This window comes from Argopecten irradians, chromosome 5 (genome assembly GCF_041381155.1).
Source record: "Argopecten irradians isolate NY chromosome 5, Ai_NY, whole genome shotgun sequence".
Taxonomy (NCBI): Eukaryota; Metazoa; Mollusca; class Bivalvia; order Pectinida; family Pectinidae; genus Argopecten; species Argopecten irradians.
The window spans coordinates 4,751,782-4,766,004 of NC_091138.1; the positions used below are offsets into that span (position 1 = coordinate 4,751,782).

The 14,223-nt window shown below is 35.1% G+C and overlaps 1 pseudogene; it reads left to right on the forward strand.

The window, feature by feature from the left end:
- The first annotated feature begins 2,310 nt into the window (after window positions 1-2,310).
- LOC138324216 (ras-related protein Rab-10-like) lies at window positions 2,311-8,241 on the forward strand (annotated as a pseudogene).
- Window positions 8,242-14,223: the final 5,982 nt, after the last annotated feature.

A 14,223-nucleotide genomic window follows, 5' to 3' on the forward strand; every position in this document is an offset into this window, starting at 1 on the left:
TCCTAATATGCTGATGAATGTCACTAAAATCGCTATAGTTTCAAAAAGTAATAGAAAATCACTGGGTGGACAAATTTACGGATTTTTTTATTTTCTGTGTTTTAAGTGAAAGCGTCCTTATAACAGGGCTATATCATATGTATGTATGATAAATTCAATAAAAACACATTTCGTACATTATTTCAAATACTTGAAATAACTTACAGTTTTCTCTCGATATTGCTATGAAAGTGAGCATCGTTTTCTCTGGGTTAAGCGTTACATTTTGGTAAAGGCGAAAAATGACGGTTTTACAACATCGTACATCATCTAACACAATTGAAAGATCATGAATGTCATTTGACATATAATAACGCATCTTTGAATCATGTTCATTTATTTTTGCGTATGTTTAGTGCGATTAAAGATCATTTTTAGAAACGAACACTCCGGTAAATGTTACGCGTTTACATGCCGTTATCTTGGTGTTTTGGAGAAATTAAACGCGATTAAAATGTTTTTTATGATTTGCTTTTCCGCATTTATTACCCTTAAAATCAAAGTGCATTAAAACCGTTTTCAGTGATATATAATACGATGCAGGTATATGAAAAGAAAAGAAAAACAACGCTTTAAGTAGAGCATATATGTATTTTGAGACGACGTCACCAATATCGCGCGCTACGTCAAATTTAGATTTTAAGCATTGTATTCAAATCTCCAATTATAACTATATATATATATAACAAGTATACATTAAATTGTCAAGATCATGTTTAGATAGTGAAAGAAAAACTATATCGTCTGCTTGAGTAGGACAAGTGACGTTAACGTCTTGAATGAAAAAAGAAGACTTAGAAGAACATAATTCATTTAACAAATCATTAATGTACACAGAATAAAGTCAAGGAGAGAGAATACTCCCTTGCCGTGTTCCCTGACATAAAGGAAACCATTTTGAAATAAAACCTTGATAAAAAATTGCACTTTACATATCATTATATAATGAGACAATGACATTAATAAAATCACGATTAAAACCAAGGGATATAAGTGACAAACAGACCCTTATGCCAAACGCAATCGAAGGCTTTGGCAGCATCCAAAAAACAAGATTTACTATTGTTTTACACCACAGTAAATAACAGATTCATGTACAAGATATGACGTCATAGTGCTACTGACATTTTTCTGAAACCCATTTTGTAAAGGGTAAACGTGAAATACGTTTTCTCTCACTAGTATATCTAGAATCAACTTCGCTAGCCAAGGGTATTAGTCCGATTCTCTTTTTGTAATAGAAAGAGAATCGGACTAATACCCTTGGCTAGCGAAGTTGATCTAGAATAGGCTTTTGAATATACTTTTAAAATAATAATTGATAATTGTAAGGATCAGATTTTGGTTTATTATGACCTTCATACATTTTTTGTATGTAAACTAACTGTCTAACATAATACAATAATAAGTTTGTTACGGCAATATTGTGTAGCATCCATTTTTTTACCAACCATGTTACATCCAGGGTTGTAAATTGGTGACCTCCACTGGATTTTTGCAACACATTTTACGTGAAATTCTTATTTTTAAGCATCTGTTTATTTGCATTATTATCACAAATAGACAATCTATACAGAGATCATCCTCGATATTCCAGGGGTTCCGATCACTTACGATCTCTACACCCCTGGACTATCTCATAGTAAAACTGGAGGCAACAGAATAGAACAGGTAACTTAGTCATTTGATGTACATCAAAAGAGCCGTATAACGATACACTGTGGTTGACTCTGTGGCTTTGATGTTAGGCGTCGCTCTCTCTGTAGTCTTCATATGAAATATTTGCTAGCCTGTGATTGGTCAAATGTTTTTCCGCTGAGCTGCCTTCAATTTCACTATGAGATAGTCCAGGGGTGTAGAGATCGTAAGTGATCGGAAGCCCTGGAGTATCGAGGATGTTCTTTAATAAAGATCAGCTAAATCATTCAATAGAAAGACGTGATTTTGTGGATTATACTTCTTATAAATAATCAGCTGAACCGAATATAATATTCTTATATTTCAAAACGGTCTCGGATTTTTTTCCCAATAAACCATAACGAAATTTTGTGGAATTTTATGGTAAAAGCATCCAAAAAGAGAAACTGTCGCTGGTCATAATTTTATCTAGAAATTTATTGGCTGTCTATGTTAGTAAATATTATTTACTGTCACTTCTGTTAGTACATGTATACTACTGTACACAAAAGGTGGATGTTCAAATTACTGTCTGATGCCAAATGTTTTTGGTCCGTAAGAGTTATCTCCCTTGTGATGAAGTAATGCAATAGAACCCGTATAAGGAAGTGACGTGATTCGAGGCGACTGATGAAGTCTGCCGATTATTGATCTGATATAATACCCAGAAATAGATATTAGACTGTCATTTTACACAGATTGACTTAGGAAATGACAGAGATTCGAGGACTGTCGAAGTTTAAGTAGAGGAGGCTCAGAGGAAAGAGTAATCTTCTTGCTCTTATTTAATCGGACTCCGCCATTTTGTGTTATATTTGAAAAGCCTTGAGATGGCCAAAAAGACATATGATCTGTTGTTCAAATTGCTTCTGATCGGAGATTCTGGCGTAGGCAAAACTTGTCTCCTTTTTCGTTTTTCTGATGATGCTTTTAATACAACATTTATCTCCACGATAGGTAAGTCACGGACCGTCGTCTTCTTGACACCAGGTGCCCCCTCCCTATTATTTTTAAATGACCACTTCATGATACGACTCTTCGGTTGTTGAGTCATAGTCACGTATCCGTTTTAATATGATAATTGTGACCACACAAGATGACAATGGATGCATCGTGGGCATGCAATCAGCATCAAAATAATTCCAAACAATGTGTATTTGGTGGAGATTGAAAATGAATGCATGTGATAGTAACGCGATAGATCAAAATATTCAATATAATATTACCGACTGTTAGAGTGAGTGGTAACTTGGGGATGCAAATGAAACGATACTCTATACTGGGACCTAGCTACCAGTGTAGTCGTGAAGGAACATTAGTTTATGATTTGGGAAAATAATAATTGTTTGCATCTCATGATACACATTATTTCCACACAAACAAAACAACGTTAACACCGTCATGAAGTTTTCGTCAGTAGCTCCAGACATCAGAAATCTGGGCGCATAGTAGAATATGAACACAATCACGACTAATGTTCCGTCATGACTAATGGTTGGGTCCCATTACATGGTTATAAATAACAATGTGTCAAATAACATTTACAGACCCATATAGACAGGGGTTTCAATATCAGGCGGTACCTGTTACTTTTTGCCGGTCGAACCTGCATGGCTGTGTACCGCCTGATTTGTGTTAAATTACATAAGATAGCATACAGATAGTATAAAAAAAGTACCCCTTGAAATTGCAATTGTACTGCATGCCTGTCATGAAAGATAATGAAACCCCTACATAGATCTAGAGTCTAGTTATATTTTAAGACAAGCTTGAATTTCTGCTGAGGTCTAAATCTACCTACAGACACAAAAATATGAAGTGGGATGAAACAAAAAAAAAACATCTGTGGTACACAAAGATATTGGCATCATTGCATTTGTAACAGGAGAGGAGAAAATGTAGCAGCCAGACATTTGAACCTGGGACCCTCCAAACACTAGCCGAGTGCTCTTTGACTGAGCTACCTGATCACCGATGATCGACCCAGTCCAATCCCGCTACACTCCTCTCTCATTTCTCGAAGTCTTTGCCCTCAAAGACATAAGAGAGTAACAAGACCCTTCCAAACAACACTATACTGTAGATTATTTAGTTGGGCACCAATTCTGTAACAGGAGGGAAGAAAATGTAGTGGCCCGACCGGGATTCAAACCCGGGACCCTCCGAACACTAGCCGAGTGTTCTAATGACTGATGAGCTACCTGGTCACCGATGATCGACCCAGTCGAATGCTGTTACACATTTTTACACAGTTGAAAAAAAAAAAATATTATTACAGTGGGTTTTTTAGGTACATTTGGGGCCGAATAAAGACCCCTTCCCCTAGAGAAATTTTGCTGTGTTTTTCCAATTTTATGTAATTATTTTCCCTAATAAAGAAAAACTCTTTAGAATTTACATATTTCAAGAAAAATACACTGTAAATTTTTATCCAATTGAAAAGGTACAGGCCCCTGAAATTATTGAATAAGAAAATCACTGTATTATTATATACTTAGGTATGCAAAACTTTAAACGCAACATTTTTATCTTTATATATTGTACTGGAGTTCATGTTTTACCAAAAATATACACTGTAGTAGCATAAATAAATAATTATAAATTTTAAAATACATGCAAGCTTATATGATAACCTCTATATACTATTATAAATATACTGTGAACACCTGAACAAATATGATATATTCTAAAAATCAAAAACTCTCTCATGGACAGTAAATGCAGACTGCTTCTCAAAATACAAATTTTATGTATAAGTGCAATGTGTCTACTAGGATGAAAGTACTAAACATGTACCCTGTATGACATATCAATCATTCAAAATTTAATAATTCATCAAATTATAACACAAATCGTCTGAAATTGGTATTTCAGATTGCGCACAGAGTCAACGTCACTGGCTGTTATAATGATGTGTGGAGTATTCGTACACATTAAACTTCCTGTTGGTGATAAATGCAGAGTCAGGATTATGTAGGATAGACCTGGTATACAATATATATGTTTACACAGTGTTAAATTGATAATAATATGAATCATGATTTTGTACTATATATGTATATATAGATATCAATTTTAATGTCCTTTCTTATTTCCTTCCAGGTATTGACTTTAAAATTAAGACAGTAGAATTAGGAGGCAAGAAAATAGAAACTACAAATATGGTAAGTACTGATTTTTGTTAGATCCCATTATCAATCTGATTCTACAACCTAGATAATATAAAAGATCTGTATATTGAATAAATAACCAGTTCACCTGACTTACTGGCTAGGAATTAGATATATAAACCATTCCTGTATCATCAAAATTAAACAATAAAATAGTCATTAGTCCACGTCACTGTTGAACCAGAGTAATACAGCCTTTAACCAACATCTATCCATAGAACACTTGGTTTATCCTGTAAACAACAAAATCTTATTTGCAGAGAATAGAATCATGTCCTTTACCCTAGAGTGGTGTTGACAAACAAAATAACAAAACGAGGAGGTAACTAAAGAACTGTCCAACCTGAAGGCTTGCCGAGGGTTTTGACATCTCAGGAATTTCGCCCGTGGGTTGTGATCTCTTTGGCACACCCTCATAGGTAGGGTAATTATTCTTAATCTCTCCATTTACCAAAGAAAAATGAAGTATTATGTCACTGCGACGATGGAACTTGGTTTTATCCATCGTCTTGCACATCAAAATTGATGACGTCATCGATAAAGCAAACGCTCACGGTCAAACACCTGCCATGAAGGCCCCCATGACGTCATGTAAGTTGTCCTTCAGGATCAAAAGGGTAAGGTGCGCGCAATCTGTCATACCCTAGGGATTTCGGAGTCATTCTACCATGGCTAAAACCAGGTGACAGTATCCATATAATATATAGTGCCCCAAAATCACTTGCTGATTTATGCCACTAAACCCTTGACACAATGTGCCAACTTTAAACCTTTTAAAAATTATAAAAAGAACACCCTTCTGGTTATCAAAAGTAAGGTAACAGTGTATGTGTGGCAACCCAAGTAATTGAAAATTTAAAGTCAGAAATCATTGGGCTTTTTGTTTCAGCATGATTTGGTGTCGAAAACGGACCCCTCATTTCCCCATGACAAAACGTCTATAATTGTTTTCCAAAACAAACCCTAAAATTTTTCCGAAAAAAACAAAAATTTCTTGAAAACTATCCCAAAATATTGCATGACCTTAGTTGGTTATAGAGGCTTTACATATTTGTGAATTACCTTTCAAAAAAGTATATAAACTACACTGGGAAATAAAAAATCTGCAATTGTTAAGCTTTATTTTCATATTTTCATGAATTTTCCTCAAAATCTTGGTTTTGACGCTCCAATTTCCCAAATTCAAAGCCACAGGCCCCATTCCCAAAGCAGTGAGAAAAAGCCCTGGAAATATATGAATTACAAATTTGGCTATTAGATTATATATGTTTGTCTCATATTGTGTTTTTTAAGTTTCAAACTAGGTGGAAGAGAGTATTATAATCGTATTAATAGTATTATTATAACTCTACTGAGAAAGATCTTCCTAACCAACATATGGTCTGGTGATCATCAGTCTACATTAAATTGCTCTTTGTATTAATGCGCTCGTCATATCAGCAGTTAAGGGAGTGGGATGACTGTTTCGTACCGATTGTCAGAATAATGTGATCGGGATTGGGGTGTGTTGCTTGTTGTCCTAGTTGGGCGGCATGCTTCAGTGATATAGCACTATAAAGAGGACAGATGTAATTCACTATACCTCAAGAAGACACATGACAACACGAATATACCGCTAGACCTCCCAAAACACACATCCGTTATTTCATACACGTCAACACACTGCGTAAATGGGAGTCTGTCCTTACACTGCACCTTATGGCTGTTTAATTATAATAGGACATTATAATTTCATCAAACAACACAAATATGTATAAATTCGACATTTATACAGCTACATATAGACTGGCCACCAGTCTCTAGAATATTGAAAAAAAAAATCACTTTAAATTTGGCTTGATTATTTTTGTCTCTACTACTTGCATATGTCTGATTCTAGAGTTTCAAACTAGGGGGAGATAATCTATTAAAGAACTGCTGAGAAAGTCTTATCATTAACCTAGGGCCAGGTGGCCAGTATAAGCTACATACATTGATTAAGTGATTCCAATGTTGAAATGTTTTGTGTGTGTACTACAGGGATACAGCTGGACAGGAGCGTTTCCACACCATCACCACATCCTACTACCGCGGCGCCATGGGCATCATGCTGGTCTATGATATCACAAACACAAAGTCTTTCGAAAATATATCCAAGTGGTTAAGGAACATTGATGAGGTATGGCCACTCACCTTAATTACTGAATTTTAATTTACTGTCTCACTGCTGTTCTTATTCATTAGTGATCGACAGGACTCGTCTAGACAAGTTCTGGACTCAAGATTTTCCTGTGGGACTCGCCAAAATTTTGAGAACCTTTTTTTGTGCCGAGACTTATCAAAATTGGAAAATTATTTACTGTTCTAGCTATATAGACTTGCCTGTAAAAATCCTATATATTAAATTTCTGTTCATATGTGCATGTCCAGCTATAGAAGTAGTATATCATAATGGAGCATGATCTTATAATCTGTAGGAATTATTTTGATAAGTCAAAGTTGAACACGATTTATCCATAATTGGAACTCTGATATTTAAGTCCTTCCTAGCTATTATAATGGGACTTGACATTTTTAAAGACACTTCTTTAGGTTTAATAAAAAAGAACTGCTGAGTCTGACTTTAGTAGAGCGTTGATTTGAAAACATTCTAAGATATTGTTGTTGTTTTTCCAGCATGCCAATGAAGATGTAGAAAAAATGATTTTAGGTAATAAGTGTGACATGGAGAACAAACGTCAGGTGTCGAAGGACCGTGGAGAGTCTGTAAGTTTTATCCAGCTAGGTCTTTCTGTCATTACAATACATGTTGGAATATTTCCTTTGAATTCCTATATTAAAAGCCCATTACCTTTCCATAAAAGTCGGAAACAAAATTTTTTTTTTTCCAAACAATTTTAAGTTAAGAAATATATATTGATTGCTTAGATAACGGTTACAAAACCAAATAACTGCTAAATGTACCTACAATATATATGTTAACAGGGTGCAGGATTTACAATAAATTTTAATACCTGCCTCTGCCAGGGATCGAACTCGGGACCCTCTGGATTAACTAGTCAGACGCTCAAACCGATCGAGCTAAGAGAGAAGTTCTCTCTAGCCGAGCGATATATTGCGGCTAGTAATTGACCAGGGTTACATACTCCCCCTCCAGGAATGAACTCGTCCGCGAGTTCCAGGGGTCACAACGATTCCTTCGCAGGTATCGTGAAGTTATCATTTCCCGAGTCCCTACATGGGCGCCAATGTGACAGGGTGCAGGATTTAACAATAAATTTAATACCTGCCTCTGCCAGGGATCGACACTCGGACCTCTGTGATTACTAGTCTTGACGCATTCCAACCGATCGAGCTAAAGAGAGATTCTCTCTAGCCGAGCGATATATTGCGGCTAGTATTGACCAGGGTTACATATATGTTTAACATGAAGAGTTTATTGAGTTGGAAGTCTGGCGTAGTGATAGTAAAAACCAACACATGTGGAACAGGAATTAGAGGACGACAGGCTAGTAAACATGACCTTCATTATGAATAATTAACATTTAAATTTATTTGATAAAATAGTTCAGAAGCGTGATGTTGAACTGCAGTATCTAACGATATTAGTGCTAATATGCAAAATTCCGAATCTCTACCAAAAATTTTCAATCACGTTTTACATTCCCATTTCAAAAATTAAAAGCTGCATATTGAAGTATTTAGTGGGCCATTAACATTACAAATTATAATTAATGCAACTATAATTGTTGCTATCTAAATGTATAACCCTTTCACCACTGGTAGGCCATAATGGGACCTCATCCAAATCAAAATGGATGGTAGAGTCCAACTAAAACTAAAGTTACGTACGGGTGAAAGAGATAAGGATCACCTGAGTAGTTTGAAACATATACTTTACAGTTTTTGAAATGTTTCCTTTTATGGTTTGTTTTTGAAACGTTATTAGTTGGTGATTTAATTACTACATCCAGGAAAAAAGTGAATAAGTTGTGTGAACACTATGGTAATACACTATTGTGTAATATTTCCATTTATAAGAATATAGATATTTGCTGAAGCATTGTCCTGGATGGTCAAAATAGGACCTACATTTACCAAACAAATTTCCGTTTTTTTTTTCCCCCAGATTGCAAAGAGAACCACTCATTACCCTTTTAAAAAAAGAGTGCTAAAGCCTAATATAAATGTGGGAAAAGGCATTTATGGATTTTAGCCAATGCCAATATTATTGAAAGGTTAAGTTGCTGTGCTTAGTGATGTATGATTTATTGTTAGTTTGTAAAGAAATATTTTTTGTTGATGGTTATAGGATCTCTCTAATATGTTTTGTAACAGAACTAAAGAAACTTCTGTGCGTTGTACAATGTTTAAAGCTTCTTTAAATGAATCGCATGATCTCACTTTATTACACAGGAGGAATCATGAAACCTTTCATAATGATCCAAATAAAGATGACCCTTTTGTGTTAGACCAATGAGAATTTACTTCCTTCCAAAGTCTTGGAAGTAAAATAATAAGTGAGAAGAAGTTCATTTTGCAGGATCTTATTTGTGTTCCTTTTTGCCAAGGAAAACTTAAAATTAGATATATGAACATGTTATGTTAAAAATTCTTACTCAATTAGACATAGATCTGAGAGTCAGTCTTGAAAGTAAATTAAAGAACATGTACATGTGGGCCCGTTTTCACGAACAATCCTTGAATCTTTATATAAGGAATTCCTCAACTTAAATTTCCGTATAGAAAAGTCATTAAAAAAATTAAGAAAAAATATGTTCAATTAAGGAGTCATGCTTAAAATCTGTAAAGCATTTATAAAGGAGATTTTTAAACTAACGGGATATCCTTACGGCATGAATCTTTTATATAGTGTAAATGAGTTGTGGTGAAACTGGGACCAATTATGTGGAACTGTTAAGGGCAAGTATACAAGAATGTGAATGGGGTTAATGAGATGAATTCCAGACACCTGTAATGTCCTACGAATGGGAAATAAGGAGCTGGTACACAAGTTTAATAGGAAAAAGGGCTTCTCATAAGTAGGAAAGTGGATACCCTTGTGCGCAATCCTGTTGTATACTTAGTATTACATTAGAATAGGTTATTTAAATCGTTCAAAAGGGATTCAGTATATTTGTTATAATAGATCCTGCATATTGATGGATTGAGAGTAAGGATATGTAAACATTATGTTATATCAGACTGTAATCTGTTATTAAATCTTGTGTCCTAAACCGTTATATGTATTTCATTTTAAAACATATACAGTGGAACTCGGTTAATACGAACTCGAAGGGACCGATATAAAACTTCGAGTTATTCCGAGTGTTCGAATGTTTAAGCGAGTTCTCATGTCTAATGAGATCTCTTTACTTGTTATATACAGACAGTTCCATGTGTAAAATGATGTGAACAAGTGATGATGTATAAATAGCGATTGTAGTTGCGAAATTATAACATAGTAATACAGGCTGATATATATTTTGAAATGCTTTTCGACAGCAGATTTTTGAGGAAAAAATCAGGCATTTTCGGCGGCTCGTTGTCATAAAAAATCTCATTTCGAGTTATAAGAAAACATTGTTATGTATGATTTTTGTAATTCGGACCAAAAATTTACTTCGTATTATACGGAGTTGTTCGTGGTTTTCCGAATTCGAAATTTCCGAGGTTCCTTAAACAAGATAATGAGGGAATTCGGCCGGGGAACGGCAAATTACTTCGTATTAAGCCGGTGGTTGTCGATTTATCCGAGTTCGGTATCAACCAAGTTCCACTGTAGTACTTTTTCTGTCAATTTCATCATGGCCTCTACTTCTTGTTCAGGACACCATGGTCGAAGATTCAGAACCCAAGGGAGAGACCCTTACTAGTGGTTCAAAACAAGATAAGAAAAAATTGCTGTTCAACATAATGATTATGTTGTTCAGCCTTCCAAAGACAATATCCTTGGCTGACTCTTGGTCCCCTCCTTCTCCCTCCCCTGTAGATGGGCGTGGGGAGCGGGAGTGATAGATGGAGCCTCTGTTGGCTCTTCCGATCCTTCCTCCTCTGTAGATGGGAGTGACATATGGACCTGGGACTTCGTGCATCCGCCACAGAAACACAGATTCATATTGCTGCCACCTCACATTGACGCAGATCTAGTCCGTGCATTTGTTTAGGCCGCGGAGGTGTTCTGCACCTGACCGTAATTCACTTGTATTTCCATATCTACAGTTAATATTCATTTTTTAAACAACCGTCAGAACAAGAATGCTTTTGATAATGTGATTTCATATCTCAAGATTCATGCAAATTATAGTTTGTTTTTTTATTTCACAAATTGAAAATTTTTACATTCTATATTCTAAGGAAATCAGACATTAAATTTTGATATTAAGATGTCTATATCTTACTGAACCATGACAAAAAAAAACCAATAATGCCATCAAAATACAAACCTGGTATCAAAACAGAAATTTTTTTTATCTACAAAAATTTATTCTGGAAGTTCATAATAGCATAACATCTTTCAACAAATGTAATGTTTTGTTACAAAGTGTAAAAACCCGCCACAGCAAAAATTAATGATTATATTAGGTTTATTCATAATTGCCAACATGAAGTAGCATGATATATATAATCATCTCCTGCGTCTTTTCGAAGTGTATAGAATTTGGGCTGACCATTAATAATTGTTATTTGCAACCATTGCAGGACTGAATATCACCTTTAACAATAGTGTATGTACAATCAAAAAGTAAGGTTTAAATTATACCGCGAATAGCGCTACAGACAAAGTCCCTCAAGTGGAATACAATGATTATCTGTCCATTAATTTTCGATGTTTCTACATAATCTGAATCATGAACTTTATTGTGTAAAATCCTTGACAATTCACAAAAAACATTCTGGAATCTCATACTTTAAAAAAACATTCAGTTTCCTAATAAAATTATATGTGCTGAGGGTCATTTCTAGTGGATTGCCTGGGACGAAAATTTAACAATCAACAATATACAATAGATATATGTTATATCCCATCAGACTACTGGAGAAAAACAGTTTTTCTCAAGAGTTTATTTCAGTTCCAAACTTTTATAGAGTATCAGTTCAATCTTTGTATTATTTTCACGTTAGTATTACAAAATTTGATCCTACCAGACGATTTTCTCAGTTATTTAGTACTATATGATTTGTTCTCAGCATACCACAGTAGATAACTAAATGCACCTGTGAAAGTTACTACTAAAGCTTTTGCACATGTTTAAAAAATCTCTTGAAAAAAAATGAGTATTGTTGCAAAACCTAAGAAAGGCCATCCATAAAATAGTCCTCGTTGGAATTGGGAATTCTACCAACCACCCATTGCATTGAATGAGGGCCGGTAGCTATTGGGTTGGAAAAAGATTTTATTTTATTTTACATTGCCACATTTTGACAACCCATTTAATGTATGTACTCTTGGACATGGCTCTTTTAAAATGTCCTTCAAAAAAGCTTTCCCGAAGTGAGCTCTGATTTATTTTTAATCTAGAACTATCATTGGCATTAACATTTTTATTTGGTAAACCCAAAGTTTTTTGAAAAAGTTCGAATAAAATTAAATTGTAATTTCAGAGGAGCCAAAAAAACTATTTGAGTAGGTCCTTTTCGATTGGGTTGTTCGGTTTAATCCCAAACAAACAATCATTTTAATTTTTAGACCTAAAAACTGCTTTTATACAAACGATGGTGAGTTCAGTCTTGTAGGTTTCTGATGATAAAGTAATTGTAAGCTTTTACATTTTTTCCCGCATACTGTGTATTCAATACACAAGTTTTTCACTGAAAAGGTGGTTTCAATAAGTTCATTAAAAACGTCTATGATAATACCACAAATTTGTTACATGTGAAGTGACACAGCTGCAGCTATATATAGTGATTGTGAAAATTACAGATTATACAATATGCTTACTATTATAATAAAGTATTGATCAAATCTTTGCCAAGTGTTACTTTTAACACTCTAGAGGGGGGGGGGGGGGGGGGGGGGGGCATCTTAAATTTTGGTCTCGCTATCTCAATTTAATTGGAGACAGCATCAGTAAAAAATGTAAATTTCTCTCTATGTTTACCATGTTTTGGCTTGCTGTATCCGTGTAATGGGTGTTCAAATATTTTATGGAACAGCGATTATAACGTTATACATCCATGTTTTGCCATAACAACAGTGGAATTATGCTTTTCAGGTCCAGCTTAGAGATACATGTAATAAGTAAGTTTTTGTGAATGTACAACATAATTTAACAAATTTATAGTGGAAAACATTTTTGGATATGCAGAGTCATGTTTTAACCAAGGACGTATATGAGAACGGATAAGTCACACTGGTTTTTTGGGTGAAGTCCAAGGCAGGCGCTTTTGTGTTTTGTTGCACTGACCGTTGACGTTGGGCGAACGGGGACAGCTTTTTCCTTTGATATCCGTCGGCGCAGCCTTTGATGTAGCTAGCGGGTGCGTAGAAAACAGTCTTACTTTCAGAAGTGGGGTCGTACATACCATGAGCTGTCGATTTTTTTAAACGAAAATTTAAGACATATTCTTTTTAAATTTACACCAACTAATACTAGACAAAACGTTCTTAAAGTAAGCTAATAAACGTCTGTTGAAATTTAATAATCTTATACACGTGTGTGATTCGTTTGGACTTGGATATGACAAGTAATATTTGAGATAAGTGGTGTTTATTCCCTGGTACATAGGCGTGTCTCGGCGTGGTGTTTTAGGACAGTCCCGAATCTCTTTCTCACTTATAAATCCTTGTTCTTAACACATGGTCCTAAGAGAAAAAATTCAGAATTGTAAAGATTTTGTTGGTTGTATGACTTGATATGGTATGCTTTAAATTGCCTTCTACTAAAAATTATTCATGAAAATAACCGCCGGAACACAGTTCCCTTGGGAAGGTTTGTACCATTGGGTTTCAAACCTAGTCTCAGAGTTAGCTATTCAGTCCTAGGGACCTTAGACAGACCTGGTGAAGTTCTTAACATATGGGTCGATTATATCCAGGTCTGTCAAAATTCCAATATTAGACTATGGACTTTGTATGTTAGTAAGTCTATTCATGCTATGCCTAAATATTTGAGATAGGAGTAGCTTATTGGCATCATCGCAATCGGTTAACCACCGTCGATCAGCCTACGAGCTGATGTGTTTGGTGAGGCGCAGTTTAGGTTAGACCACAGGGTTTCCGGAGGGTGGCTAATTGGTTCCAATTTGCAAGGAAGCTGCACCATAAATGATCTTAATTAAAACAAATTAATGTCCCTCAAATAGTAAGTAAAGAACGGCTGTACTTGTTTCTCTTGCAATTTAACCAAAATGCAAG